General features: G+C 35.0%; 1 protein-coding gene and 1 long non-coding RNA gene across 6 annotated transcripts in view; one reads left to right on the forward strand and one right to left on the reverse strand.

Moving 5' to 3' along the window:
* Positions 1-3316: 3316 nt before the first annotated feature.
* Positions 3317-4698, reverse strand: LOC133320207 (uncharacterized). The gene is made up of 2 exons (XR_009753641.1): positions 4383-4698; positions 3317-4093 (listed from the first exon to the last, which is right to left on the reverse strand). It is a non-coding gene; the product is annotated as an uncharacterized LOC133320207 (long non-coding RNA).
* Positions 4699-7347: 2649 nt separating this feature from the next.
* The window catches only part of LOC116769997 (uncharacterized), a 42797-nt gene continuing 34717 nt past the window's right edge, over positions 7348-15427 (forward strand). For 3 of the 5 annotated variants that reach the window (XM_032661313.2, XM_032661311.2, XM_032661312.2), the window contains exon 1: positions 7348-7584. The gene's annotated coding sequence lies outside the window, so the exon portion shown is untranslated. The remainder of the gene's footprint in view (positions 7585-15427) is intronic. The other 2 variants (XM_032661309.2, XM_032661310.2) reach the window with 1 other exon arrangement.

A 15427-nucleotide genomic window follows, 5' to 3' on the forward strand; every position in this document is an offset into this window, starting at 1 on the left:
ATTGAATACAGAGCTATTAATACTAGAGGTTCGGTGTAAACTGTGAACCCTAGGGCCATCGTGGTTGTTTCTCGGACTCGACAGTGGGACAAGGGCGGCGTGTCTCCCAACACGGCGGCGGCTCCGAGGACGGACAGCATATGGTCCGCTGAATCACCGAATTACACAGCACAGATAACAGACATTGCACTTTTAATTAAATTAACACAGTCTGCAGTTACGAAATGACCAATAATATTCGTAACCGCAAGTAAATAAATATATGTACATATTTATTATATATAATTAAATTCGTATGGATACTTTCTTCTTTAATCTAAGTTAGTCTTTGTTTAAATATTAAAAAACGTCTTCAATTGAAATTATAAATCAAGTTTGTTTTGTCGCCCACGAGTCCGTTATAAATTAAGATATGTATGCGAATTCCCATTTTGTTTTTTTATTACATGAATGGAGTGATTTGTGGTCGATCGTAACTTTTTAATCTTAAATAATCTTTAAGCATTTGCGTTACCACAAGTCTTAACTTATTGTTAAGTTTTTAAGTCACAGTTTAATATTTTATGACATGTCCAAAGATGCGAAGATAACAAATATAATAAAGAGAACCATCTAGACTTATAAAACAACTCATAACAAAGTAAAACGCTAAATCATAAGACAACGGCACATTTAAATGCGTTAAGATAATTTATTGAACATACTTGCTACCTGTCTGTTAGTCAACATTGTCTTAATCTTGTTTTTAAGGAATAGTTCAGATTCTGTGAAGTATAAATTTTGTATTTAGGTATACCTAGATATTTTCTTAACACGTAAATTAATGCCTTAATCTAAACAGATATTCAAAGAAATCTAATATATTATATTTATTTGATATTCAGATGGCCGACAAGAAAATGTCAGAGTTGATTTATATATTAGTTTCAAAGCCGACGCACCTCCTTATGCGGCGACAAAATCAGTTTTGGCACATACGAGATCATTCTTAAAAATGTTTTATCAACGAAAATCATACAAAAACATCGGACTATTTTCATTAAACATGTCGCTCGAGGTCTGTCTGTGTCTACCTTCATATTTTATGAAGTGACAGTTTTCTTCTTACTTTAATTAACATGAATGAATAAATCGACATTTATTCGGATAGTTTTTAACAAGACACTACTCTCTATAGACTCATCTAGAACCTAAAGGAATCACCTGATGACGATGTTGAAGTACAAGAGAGAAGATAAAACAGAGGTCAAGAAGAATGTCGAGAACAGAAAAAGAGAATAAGACAAAAAAAACACGGTCATGGCGAAGGAGTATAAAAGATAGAGACAGGAGTTTCGTTGGAATAAATGTCTAATTAATATTGGAATAAATGGACTCTATGAAGCGGAGGAAGATGTTGAACCAGTACCTACCCTCCGCTTACCACCTAAGTCTAAGTCTTCATATTTATGGTATATTCCATGTTCAGCCAGAGACCCACTTAATGTCACTCCTGGAGACCTCCTCTTCAACGACACATGGATGTTATTCACGAGCGATGCGACTTACGATTACGATTACGACTGATCAGCATAAGGTTGCATAAATAATGATTCCATGTAAGTTAATTTTCATGTGTGTTATATTTTGTCACGTTCTGTTCTCACTTATTGTAATCTGCGTGGTCCTAGCCCGCCTCCACACCGTACAAGTTTGTATGTCACTTGTTTATAACTCTCAATGACTTCACGATAATAACTCATAAACTACTTTATTTATTCCATTGTTTTTCCTTCTAATTGTCTCCTTAAAATATACGCTTTTGTCCGCAAAACAGTTTATAATTTATATTCGTCATGACATTGATTTTCAGCGTTTTGTCATCTACGACGTTGGAGTGATTTTTTAACCAAAATAATGAAGTTATTTTTATTAATCAGTTCCAGGGCAGTTAATATAAGATGCTTAAAAAGACGTCTACGATTAATAACTTGGTTTATGTAGCCCGTGTGTATTACACCATATTGAGCCGCATTAGAATTAACGAATGCAATTACATGAATATAAAATAAATGAATAAGCAATTTAATGTTGTGATCGTGAATCTGAGTTCAGCGCGGACCTGTCGCAGCCCATATATAGAACTGTTAGATGTTTGAAGGAAAATAGAATCGTGATGTCATAAGACACGCGACACGTCATAAGAAACACAAACAATCACCGAGATATACATTATAGTATGAGAAGGTATACAATGATCAATATCTATATCAATAATCGGTACCTACTAGACAGCCGGTAAAACTGTTCAGACAACCTCTGCTAGCTGGAGGCTCTACTTAAACAATCATAAAGTACGGATTGACAGACGTATTCAGATGAGCAGTTATAGTGCGACATAGAACAACGTTAGTAATACAAATAGTTTGTGGTAATATACACAACAAGATGATAAATTCATGTATGAGGTGTTTTTAGGCCTTGGTCCATTCTACCTAAACACGGAACATTTCAAATATATCTCATTAATATATCATGTATTCCTATCACCGATGATTTATTTATAAACTTTAAGCTGACAGTATTTATGTGACAAATTTAACTCATACTAAAGATATTTTAACTTTATTCTGTATCTCTGAGACTATTAGTTTCGTAAAGAATGACTTATTTCCGTCGATGGTAAACGCATTATCCCAATGAAAGCCTAACAGTCTCATTCCTTGATATTATTAATATATTCTATAATATTAGAATGTCGGAATATTGTTTGGTCTCTAGCTCCGAGCCTCCCAGCCAGTGGTTGTCGCATGGTGTATCGTTACGTGTCGCGGGAACCGAACCCGGGAGTTACGACACGCGCTGTCGCAACCACTCGTCATACAGCACTCATGATTACACTTACTTTATACTTTAATTACTTGTAGTAGTTAAAACTGATTAAAGAAACTGTTAGCGTGTGAAGACTAACATACGATTACGATTCAATTCACTTTTGCAAATTAAATTGTATTTTAAAGATTTTTCTATCTGAAGTTAACAATTCTAAGTAAATTTAATTAAGGGAATTCATTTTTATAACACATCAGCTGTGCCGCAAAATGGTATATTTGTCCATATAATACATATTATTTTTCTCAATTATAATAAATAAAATGTTTAAAACAAGAATAGCCTAAGTTACTAATCAGTAATTACATCAGATAGATGCCCGCTTGTGGAAGTTCCGTCAACATCGATCAGGCGTTCTATTTCAGAGAATAACCGAAACAAACAGACAGACAAAGATTGTAGACATTATTATTTGAATATACGTGCCGTTAATATAACAAACAAACACAATCCAATTTTATTTATTTCATTATTTCTATAAATTCAGTTATAAAAGAAGACGTTATAAATGAAAATGAATTTGGTGGTATTTTTCATAAATTTATTATAACAACTATGTCTAACAGGTTTACAGAGGAACGCGAGTTTTGCTTGCGGAGGAGACTCAATACAGAGTTCCTTATAAAGGACAACTTGAAATAATTTAATTTACAGTAAACGACCAAGTAATATCTTATTTCAAACCTTCCGAATCCAAATATAGAGCTGGAGGTCGTCTGGAGAATGTTTGTATATATTACGTAGTAAAAAATTCATGGATAAGATCCAATTCAAAACAAAATACTATAAAACATGGTTGATTGTGAAAGTTATTAATGTTATAAATTGTGTTGGCGTACAATGCTATCCAACGTATCGTTTCGTTTAGCTTTCAATCAATAATTTGCGGCATAAGTTACATTATGATATTGAAACAATGAGCACTGACTGCATCATGAGTCCGGGCGCGCGACTGACTCACTCGCCAGACAGATCCGAGACTCATTGACATACACAGGACTCCTTGGAATATGTGTACATAATAGTACTTGATATAATTTAATTTCAGTTATTACTAAGCGAGTGTATATAATATATGTATGAGGATACTATTGCTACATTTAAATTGAATCTTCCCTGACAGTGTGTGGGTCCTGTGAGCGCGTGTCAGGTGCGCGCGTCGTGGTCACGACGTCTCCTACTTATTCTCCATTAAAGTCCCGGGTGTCACGCTTTCATGTTCCTTGTTTATAATTAAAAAGGATACATTTATTCTGCCTCAAATCTGCACTGAATTCAAATAGTCAATTTTCTTTTGACGTGTGTTATCTATATTTAACCATTTAATTATTTATTACTTAAAAGGAAATATCTTGTTACAATAAGGTTACTTCCAAAATATACGAGAGATATTCATGAACAATACTGTTTGTTGTCTGGTTAGAACTGTCATTTCCAATTCAATTACATTTTGATTGTTTTTTTTTTAATTAAATCGTTATAATAATGTATACACAAGATATCCTCCTTACCGTTCGAGACCTCCAATTATTCCTCATTTCCATAGTTGGTCTCTTGGTCTGATGACGTCACACGCGCCCACGCCGCCAGTTTCGAACATTAAGCGTATCGATCCTTGGTATTCACGAAGGTTTTTAATGTAACTATATTTTTTATGATCCAGTAAAGACTTCATGTGAGAATTATAATGAATCGAAGATAATTTTGCAATACGTGGGCTCCTTAATGACCCGAACTGACTGTAATAATAATAATTTTCGCTTACACATCGCAAGGTGATTATATTAATTTTTTTTGTTACTATAAATTTGATTGAGAAAGTTCTTATGCTACCACACTTGATCGATATACGAAATTTTCTGAAAAAAATATTATTTATATCCAGTACACCTAAATAGAAAGGCACCTGAAGGAAAGCAGTTAACACAACCACGTCTCCTCCACTTGAGTTACTAGCATCGGAAACATCTCTCGGATCACGAATACTGCTCCGTAAGTGTATTTCACTGTTGCCTCGTTGAAGATTGCAGTCTAAGTTGTTTAGATAAATGTCAAGGGTCAAATTTTCTACTCCGTATTTGTTCCCGTTACACGCGGGTTATAAAATATATTATGGCAAAAACTTTTATACGAGTATGTTCAAGGATGAACGCGTGATAGTTTTTAATATACAACAGGCTAGGACAACTTATTAAGTGTGGTAACAAATCTTACAGCTAAAACTGTTCGACCAGGAGCAGTCAGGCCCACGCTAGACACGCCAGTGGATGATATCAAAAGTCAGACGGCGTACTTCATGTGTGTGTTCGATACAATAGTCCTCTATTAGCCAGTATAAAGACAATGCTCTTTTTAATTGTGACACCGATGACGTCCTCGCCACGTCATACCCGCGTTTTCGAGTAAGTATGTTCCATGGTTTCTGGTCTTTCTCGATACAAATACCAGGGTCAGTTCTCCTAGATCAATCGTTAGTAAATGAAATGAAAATCTAACAGAATTTCATGCTTCCACGGCAAGCTAATTTATAAACAATTTAAGAAAATGGATAAAAGGAGGTTGTATTCATAAAGATAGTATTATTTACATTTAGAAAACTATTTTTTTTAACCCAACATCTTATTACTTAAAAACTATTCAGAACTAGACGGATTTAAATATGAAACAGAAGCATTTAAATATCATTTACTATTTTACATATCTGTAAGATGATAATGCTATGGTTATTCACGAGTAAACAGAGCAGAACAGCATCCATTACATGAAACTAAATTCTGTATAATCAAACATTTGCTTACAGAGACCACCGGATAATTACAAGATATTTAACTCACCCAAAATTATATTAATTAAAGTAGGTTATGATTAGACGAAAGCAGAAGCATTAGTGTGTCAGAACTTTAAACAAATACATACAATGATACATTATAAACAACGAGTCCGAGCTGATAACGAGATTTATAACCATGATTCGTATTAGAAATTAAATTAATAGTTGAAAGTGCTTTTAGCATCCGAGAGATATTTAGATTTCTAAGAATGGTGACTTCGGAAACGGGCCTTCAGATAAGTAAACTACTCAGTGACTTAACTTACTAATAAAGTTTGTGGCGAAAATATCTCAATTGGTTTATAAAGAAAAATTCTTCAATTATAATTTCTCTAAGCCATATTCTTGATCCAAGTGCAGCCCAGGCGAGATAAACTGATTAATTTACAATACAGATGATGTACAAATAAAGAAAACATTGAATATATCTTAACATTGCTATGGTCATGTTCTGACTCACTCTTTACACACTGGTCATCTACTACAAGTAATTTGCTGAGACTACGATGGAACCTTCATTTAGTATACCTATTTGACTGGATGCTGTTCTGGAGTTTATAATATTTGGGGTTCCGGTCTCTTCTTAATCATCTATCGAGGAGTAAACATGAAACGAGCTATATAAAGAAATTAAAATTAATAACAAAGCATCATGCCCTAAAAATATTTTGCTATCTGATACATTGACAGTCGAAATATGAAAAGATGTTTTTGTATACTCACTTCCCTAACATCATTACTAATAAATGTTATCTGTTACGAATAATTAAATATATATTATGATTTGTAAATGAATAAACATGAAGCGACCATGTACCGTGTACGTAGCTCGCTGCTGACGATATCATGAAACTAATTTATGTGAAATATTCACTAATTGGATATAAAACATAACTCAAACGACTTTACGTGATTTATACGAGTGTAAATAATGTCACCGATGTTCCGGAGACACTCGAACAATCTTATAAGACCCGTACAAACCATTATTTTGTATTTTAAGGATCCCGTTAACTACAGCACTGTACTAATTTTATCAACGTCATATTTCTTAGTCTTTTAACTCTTGTTGAGAGGACATCCTCCCTCCTCCCTATTTAATTACCAACTTTGTTTGTTTTATAAACAAATTGGTAATGTATCCTCAATTCTCCTTATGTTAACAGCTTTCAACGTTTAACCCTCAACATCATTCATATGATATGAGTAACTTCTTTAGTCTCATTGTTAATTTTATATTTATTTTGACCCAATAAGAAAAGTAGCAAATCAATTAACAATACACACAGAAGTGAAAATTTTGTATTGATGTGATGTAAAGTTCGTACAAAACTGTAAGTCTAGTGTAAGTCTAATGAAATGCTCTAAGACTAACATCGGCTTTGAAACTGTTACAAACAATTCTTATGATACACTAATAACTATAATCTATAATTCAAATGTATTGTGTTGCTTCGCAACGCTTTCTCGGAACATGGCCGATAAAAGTTATCTCTCACGAAAGCCTTCGCGAGAGCCGAGAGGGCTGCGCAGGGCGGAGTAGGAGGCGCCGGGGACGCTGGAGGTGCGCGCGCGCAGCCCGAGCCTCCGCCACCGCGCTCGCGCAACACCGAGTAGTCAGTGATCGCTCGGACGCCGCCTGCGCCGCTCGTCCATCCACCGTTCACCGACACGATCCCCGCTGACCCCCGCTGACCCCTGACAGGGCACGAGCGGTCCACCGACGAAACGACTCCGCCACCAATACGACCCTAACACACTCACCGCTTAATAACGTATGTGAGCTCGACTGCAAGGTTGACAGTGGAGACGAACTGTGCCTTCGATAGTTTGAATTAAATGTTAAGAACCGCCTCGTGTTAGGCCACCGGCGCCGAAATCAGGTGAGTCATAATATATGTATTTAAATAATATAACCAACGGTACCGTCATAGAACTCACACGTTTGATTTTTAAAGAAAGAAACAACTCATCTCACCAACGTAAGGTTCCATTTAATAATGTTATCAGTGAGATTCACACTACAAACATATTCATACAAATAAGGCAGAGTATTGAACATTTATTAGAGTCGAACCTCAACCAGTTTCAGGGATTTTCGATTTTGATAATATAAAATATACAAAAACCAAAGTATTATATAAAACAGATGTTTTAGACGTCGTTTCCTTTAGGTTGTGATTTCCTCACATATTTTTAAGTATCCCGCGAGAGGGAGGGTATCTAGCAAAACAATAATGTTTAGTGTTTATTGTGGTGAGATGTTTATTTAGCGATATGATTACAAACTGTCGCTCATTGTATACAGTTGTTCAATTCTAACAATCTCGTATTACAACCTAAGTTATAACAGGCTCATAGCTCCTTCTTCAACCAATGCTCTTCCAATATGTTTGCTCGTCGCCTTTAGTCCGCAGATTCGTCACTCCCGTTTCGAGCGCATTTTAATAACATTACTCACCTACCATAAACTTTTTACATATCGTAATATCGTTATTATATTATAAAATAATCTGATGCTGTTCTTAGGTTTTGTATAATCATAATTAAAATTCAGGAAAAAATCTGAAACTTACAGAGATTTTAAATTAAACAAGTAATACATATAACATAACAGTTAACGAGGTACATTGCAAGCCGTGTCGGATGTGTCTTCGCGTATTCTCAAACATTGCCACAGTTAAATACCATTGTTTGAGTTCTTAATTAATTGGATCACTTCTTAACGTTCGGCTTTAATGTCTTCATTTAAATATTCTCACATCCGTCAGTAAAACGAAAAGATTTACTGCGCTCTCCTTATGTATTGTAATCTGATAACAATTTCTCATTCCAGTATCTTATGATCATTGACAAAGTACATTATTTCCGTCTTCGCCGTCTATTGATATCTGGTCCTATATTCATTAATATTTTTTAACAATTATAATCAAATCAAAACGTCTCAACGTCTGCTCACCGGTAAGTAAGTGTATGAAACCCCAACGGAGACGATATGAATGGTGTTATTTAAACAACTGGACTATATTGAATAAAATGTTTTAATTAGTCGTTATAATATATGTAGGTCGTGGGTTAATACAATATGACAGTCACAGTTCGTGGACAACACACAGTGGGAAGACAGTGGACAGTAGACAGAAGACAGAAGGGACAATCCACTATGTCAGAAACGAACGCGGGTCGAGTTACCGGGAACCAATTTAAGTATAATTCTAGTCAGCGCCTAAGAATTTGTAAAAAAGAATAAATAACCGTCTGAATACTAAATGTTTCAGATATTTTCACTTACAATGACTACATAATTGATTACAAATATTTAGTGTATCTGTATCGTTCCACTTCGCGTACAACGTTTTAGTTAAAAACACGTTTTCAGTCAATTTAATGACATATATTGATAAAGACGACGTCGTTACACATTTATTAGCAGCATGACGAGGCCTCGGAGCCGTCCTCAGATACCTCAAATTGTGTCAATATTTATAATATTAGTCATTCGCTTTGTCTTTATGTGACTAAACTTTCATATCAAATATTAAACTGTTTTCCAATGTATCATTGAATTTTTAGAAACACATTCCTATATGATTCCGTTGATGTTTATTATTTCATTAATAGTGATGCGCCACGTCTGTCGAACGAACGTGCTTTATCGATAAATTTTTAATAGACCTCAAAGTTATGTCAATCAACGTCCGCATTCCCTTATTTGCTTGGTCAGTGGTTCCGTCCGGACTATTGTAAGAGATGAATGCAGTGTTATAAAAGGTATGCAACTCATTCCGGAGAGTGACCTATGAAACCTGCGCGTGCCGAATCTACTATAGACTGACTTAATCATGGCAACCTCTACTCCATCAAATCATAACCGACTCAATTACTTCTATTTAAAATTCAGTTTAAATTAATCCATTCAATCAGTTTATCGTGACCACGGACCCGTGACGTATTCTTTAACTCCAAATGTACAAGTTATGAGGAAGCGCCCTCAGCTAGCTCGCCCTAACATTCTAAGTTCGTTTTTGTTAACCGACCGTAACATACAATTGGCAATGTTTATTCTTGTCGTAGATGACTCACCGCTTCTTTAAGCTTAATTGTGTCAAGATAATGTCCCCGACAGGAATTTAATTATGCGTATGCAATTTTGTCCTTGTTTCCATGAACGACTCATAGCTACATTTATAAAATATTCAAATAAGCTAATTTCAGATGCAACAAGTAAGCACACGTGAAGCGTACAGCTTTATTTACTTCTTCTATGACCATTAAACGTCATCTTAGTGAACTCCGACCTTCGAAAAGTGTGAAAATTCGCTGCTAGAAAAGGCGTTGACTGTGGGTGTAGGTTTGCTTTCGTCCTCCTCATCACCTCCAGACCAATTTATTTGGATTTTACGTAGAAACTTAGCGTCCACGGTAGAACGTGTCATGTTTATTTATATTGCATGTTGTTTTCATTACTAATATTTCTTTTTCTACGAAGAAATCAATTTAAAATTAATTAAACCGCTATCCTTTGTATCGCCTTATATAGCGAGGATCCGTAGAAGATAGAAGGAGCATCTGTCCATCTGTATGCGGTTGTGTTTGTATGTCTGCCATAGTGCGGTCGATCTCCGTTACAAATATTTCAAGTCAGAAATCCATTGTGGTGTCAAACCGAGCACGGAAGAGTAACGATTTGTATAAGGAATTATCTTAAATGGGTTGCTTTCTTTCTTACATAATATATGATAATAGAAATAAATTGTCGTAAATAATCGAAGTATATAATGTAGGTAGATACATAAAATGACTTCAGACTAATTTCACTTTAGAAATATAAAAAGCGACCGCGTAACGTTATGTGCGACACGGTCTTGATGTAATCAATTCCCTTTTAAAGCCGGTACAGGAAACTGGAATCCGTTTTAGGACATCCAATTAAGAGTAATTAGCGCACATTTAAATATTTTCCTGTTCGAACCGCTCGCTTCGTTTCTCCGAAATATAATGACTTATTTATTTGTAGCACTTGGCCATTATCTATAAACAAATACAATAATACCGAGACGTCCGTCTGTGTGTCGTCGTTGCAATATCTCTAGTTGCTTAATTCGTGGAAATGTGGCGACTACCTTTATAGAATATTGTAATATAATAGGGATTTGTTTGTTCTCTTGAGATACCTCACACATTAACGTGAACAACAAGTAAAAAAATCATAAGTTCTTATTACAGATTAATATTACAATTATGTTTTACCAGATTTGAATCTTAACCAGTATTCAGATGTAGCTACAAAACTTAAATCTCTACAACTGAAACGCCTGACGTTTTTTTTCCCGACTAACTCACTTAACATATATGTTTCAAATCACTAGTCTGCGACACAGTGTTTTATCCAGTACCAACTTTTTATTGCGATATCTCCTGTTTGATTAATTGAGTTTTTATGTAGCGAGTGTTGATGAGTTGTGATGTCAGTTATTAAGACCAGATCAAACCCGTCAACTCACTACGATATCCATATTTTTGACAATTTTTCAAAGTATATTTTAGAAGTCGCTCGACCTAGGTCCTAGTGATCAATTTAAATAACGGATAAAGTTAAATGAGTGAAGTTTGATCATATCTAATGTATGTGAATGTATGGACAGAAATTGTTGTAGGTATCGCGTAATTTTAATGAAACATAGAAATGTGAAACTTGTAATTTATTATGTAAAGACTGTTAACGCTCCGTATGTAGTGTGTGTGTACTTATAGTAAGCCTACTGATAACAAATCATTATGCTGATGGTAAAATAATGAATCTGTCAGTGGTCTCGCGGACACTAGCTGACGGTGACATTGAAGACTCCCACGCGCTCAGAACTCACTCCGTGGAGTCATTAGGATGACGTTATATCCTCTACTTTGATTGTTTACTTGTATTATATATTAATGACCAGTTTTAGGAGAATCGATTTGTGAATTCCCAACGACACTGAGAGAAAGAAACAAAGAAAGAACGAGGAAGGCCAACTCTCCGCTTAAGTTTATTTTACACCCCGCCCCGACGAGAGACTTTCCAGTATTTACGAATCATATTACAAAGAATGCTTGTTTTATATTATCACACTTTTAAAACGCTGTTTATCAGAGACGTAAAGTTTAAACAACAAGCATCTATTGATGTTATGGAGATAGACTTAACAAAACAAAAAACACAAAACATGTACCGTGTCGTTGTAGCGACGGTTGATTTATTTTCATTTTATTGATTAATATTTTGACTGTGAACATTAGGTCAGTGTTAGATTTTTCTATCGACTTCAATTGGGTAAAATGGTTCCATTAAATACTTAGTCACAACTAAAATTAGACAGAGTCGATCCAACGCCAGCGTCGGGAACAACTCGCAATACAATATTAATTTCAGGATATTATTCTAATGTTATGTTTAGTGTTGACTATTCGTAAAGGACAACCTGTCCTACTTCAATACTTTACAATGACTTTTTCATTTAAATTTTAGTTTAAGTATTATATTTCTATATATCAGAAGTGGTTATTCAGAAGTGAGATGCACCTTCTCCTCGCTACAAATAATAAAAGGGCACCTGATAGACGTCCCTAGTGCAGTCGGTTTTAATGTTATATGCCAGGTTTACTTGTTAAATGACGACGCTAACAGTTGCGTTAAGTCTTCTACATAATACTTCTTTATGTTTATTAAATTTTTCTTCCATATACATGTATATATATTTAAATGTAGTTTATATTTTGTCCTTTTACATCAAAATGCTCGTTATTTTCGTATTAAACCTGTTTCGTATAATCGATTTAAAATTCATCGACCTCCGTTACGTTCATTCGGGAGTGATGGTGAGTTATTACCTCTGAGATAACAAATGTTTTTATATTAACACTCTAAAGTGCTAACATATTTAACTAATGCGTCCACTTTTCCATTTAGAAAGCTCTCTCTGTATTTAACCGACCGATGGCATAATTTGACTCCTTCAGATCAATCGTCGATCTGTAAAAGCATAGCATAGTCTAATATTATACATGAATATTGTTGTTAGTGAACTGTTAATTTATCAGTGTCCGCGGCTGGCTGCTGGAAGTGGAAAGGAACGCTTCACATTTTTTTGTGACTTCTGGAATGTTCGTTCCGTGGTCCAGGTGTTAATGACGTCACTGAACCCGTTAACCTGATATTTGTTTAGGCCCGTCCACCGTACCTGCTGCATCTTCAAAAACATCAAGCCTCGTAGCGACGAAATAGTATGAAGCTTAACTTGAATAGATTTCTCTTAAACTGTTGTAATATATATAACCATATATTGTTATTAGTATGACCGTCATGTAAGCCCGGGTGGAGTGGTGTGTGTATGTGTGTATATGTGTGGGTTGTCTGATTGTCTCCACCCCCGTATCTCCGGAACAGCTCGTCCTAGTGTTCACAGCGCTCCTGTATATCGTCTAGATCGCATCCCAGAGAGATTATTTGGTGAGTGTTCATAACATCTTTCGTTCACAACCACTGAGAGATTAGTTAAAAACTCATTAGTGTTTGCACGCGAGCGACCGCACAGCCTCCTACCGTCATAAATTAAATATCGAATATCATAAAACCTTCAAACGAGACTGTCACTGCTGGATTTATTTGTTTCAGAAGCAACGTTCGATTTAAATAATGAATTTCCTTCTGTAACTAGAGAATTATATGTTGAAATCATAATTACTCAATATTTCTCCTGTTACACCTTTAATAATAATATTACGTAGTGTGCCTCAGAAACATCGGAAACTTTACATAATTCTAATATATTTTATAGAGTTGCTGCAGCATTATAGTTATTTTAGTAACAACAGAGCCTTTCAATAGAGTGGTTGATGAAACGATAGAGTCGCTTGCTCACGGAAAACAGCATAGTCTTATATAACTGTGTGTATACTTCATTTAATATGTGAATGTGATCTCGTAACTGAGATAATAATACATACATTATTAGCTATCATTTTATGTCAAGGTGTCCATTTTTATTTTTACAAATGACATCACCGCGAACCTACAAGGAGTATTTTAATGCAGTCAATATTATTTCTTATATCAGTAACTTGTTATTACGCCGACTTATTCCGTACTGCGCTTTATTTGTCATGAGTAAGAACCCAAGGGGCCGACATTAAAATAACAACTGCTTTGTTATTATTATTCGATGACTTTTTATAATTAATTTCGTTTATTTCTTTTATAATTAAGGAACAGCATGTAGCACAGATTATTAAGTAAGTTCTCGCGTTTATTTTTAATCTGTATTAACTTGTGTCAATCCCCGGACTCGTCTCTCTGTGTGTACGTTTATAGCTATATTTATATATCCACACATGTATTATTGTAGAATTGCGAAACATAAAACCGCTCCAAGTGAAGTTGGTCGCTAAAGATCGCGCTCCGTGAAGGTTGCTCAGACGACACTAGCCATATTGTTTGTGTTTCTACAATACTCTAATATAAACCGCCATTCTAGCTCGTTGAGGATGAATTCAGTTCAGACTCAAGTATTTATTCTATGAATGACAAAAAGTAATAGTTATCTTTGTATATAAGAGTGCAATGGAATCTTTTCTCGTGACAATACTTCGAGTAAGTATTGGTATGTTTGTATAATACAAGTGAACACAATCGGTGCGATCTGTATCTGAGGGATACACAGTTTCTACGCCCTATTAGACTGTTCACTGTTCCCTGAGAGCTGAGACTATCGCAGGCACCACTTAGTTTTCCACAGTAATGCCTTACCCGCGGCAACATTGTTGCACGCCGAGGTGAGGCACGGGATTGTAGTTCCTATCATGAGAGTATCAAGGGCTTTATCGGGATGACGCCGGTGCTGGATGTAATCGAAGGTTCCGAGCGGCGACGAGATAATGACAGTATCAATAGATTCCTGATAGATTTAGAACTCTCCAGACGCGATTCCATACAGATTATAAATGAACACTTCATTAAAATACGTATTTTATAAACTGTAAAATGATTATAGTTTATAGTTGAAATAATCGATTCAAATAACAATCACCTATAATATTACACGCTCAACACACATACATACTACCTTTAAATTAACCTTATAACGTTCTGTCTGTTGCTGGTGATACGATTAAGTTAATATATATATATATATATTATAACATAACATGAACATTTGAATAAAAAAGTTTTTTGTAAATAAAATCCAGTTTATGAACAATGAATATGAAATCAGAGCACTGCACAATAAATGTAATACACTTCATGAGACGAACTCCGTGAGACATAAAACATGAACATTATTTTTATAAAAGAATGTTTAAATTTTATTCTTCCGTATTAAAACCTCTTTACGATCTCACATGTACCTCGAACATTATAATATAAGGCGCTGTATACATTATATATCATAAATAATGATACAGAATACAATTTATAATAACATAATACATTATTATTGTTGGCTCTTCGCTATTTATTCTGGAGGTCGCGGACCGTGTCCAGGGTTGACGACAAAGTTGTCAATTTCATATACATATTAAGAGAACTTTCGTATAATACAATTTTTATAAGCTGATCTTGAATGTTCGTTAAGCGGACTAATGCTTTCCCGTTTAATTTTTTTTTTATGTATAATGGTCGTTCATGAGAGTGCCAGCCCTAGGTAGTGGCGGAACCTGTTTTGCAAGTACTGATATAGGTATAAAGCCAGG

Source organism: Danaus plexippus (genome assembly GCF_018135715.1).
Source record: "Danaus plexippus chromosome 13 unlocalized genomic scaffold, MEX_DaPlex mxdp_15, whole genome shotgun sequence".
Taxonomy (NCBI): Eukaryota; Metazoa; Arthropoda; class Insecta; order Lepidoptera; family Nymphalidae; genus Danaus; species Danaus plexippus.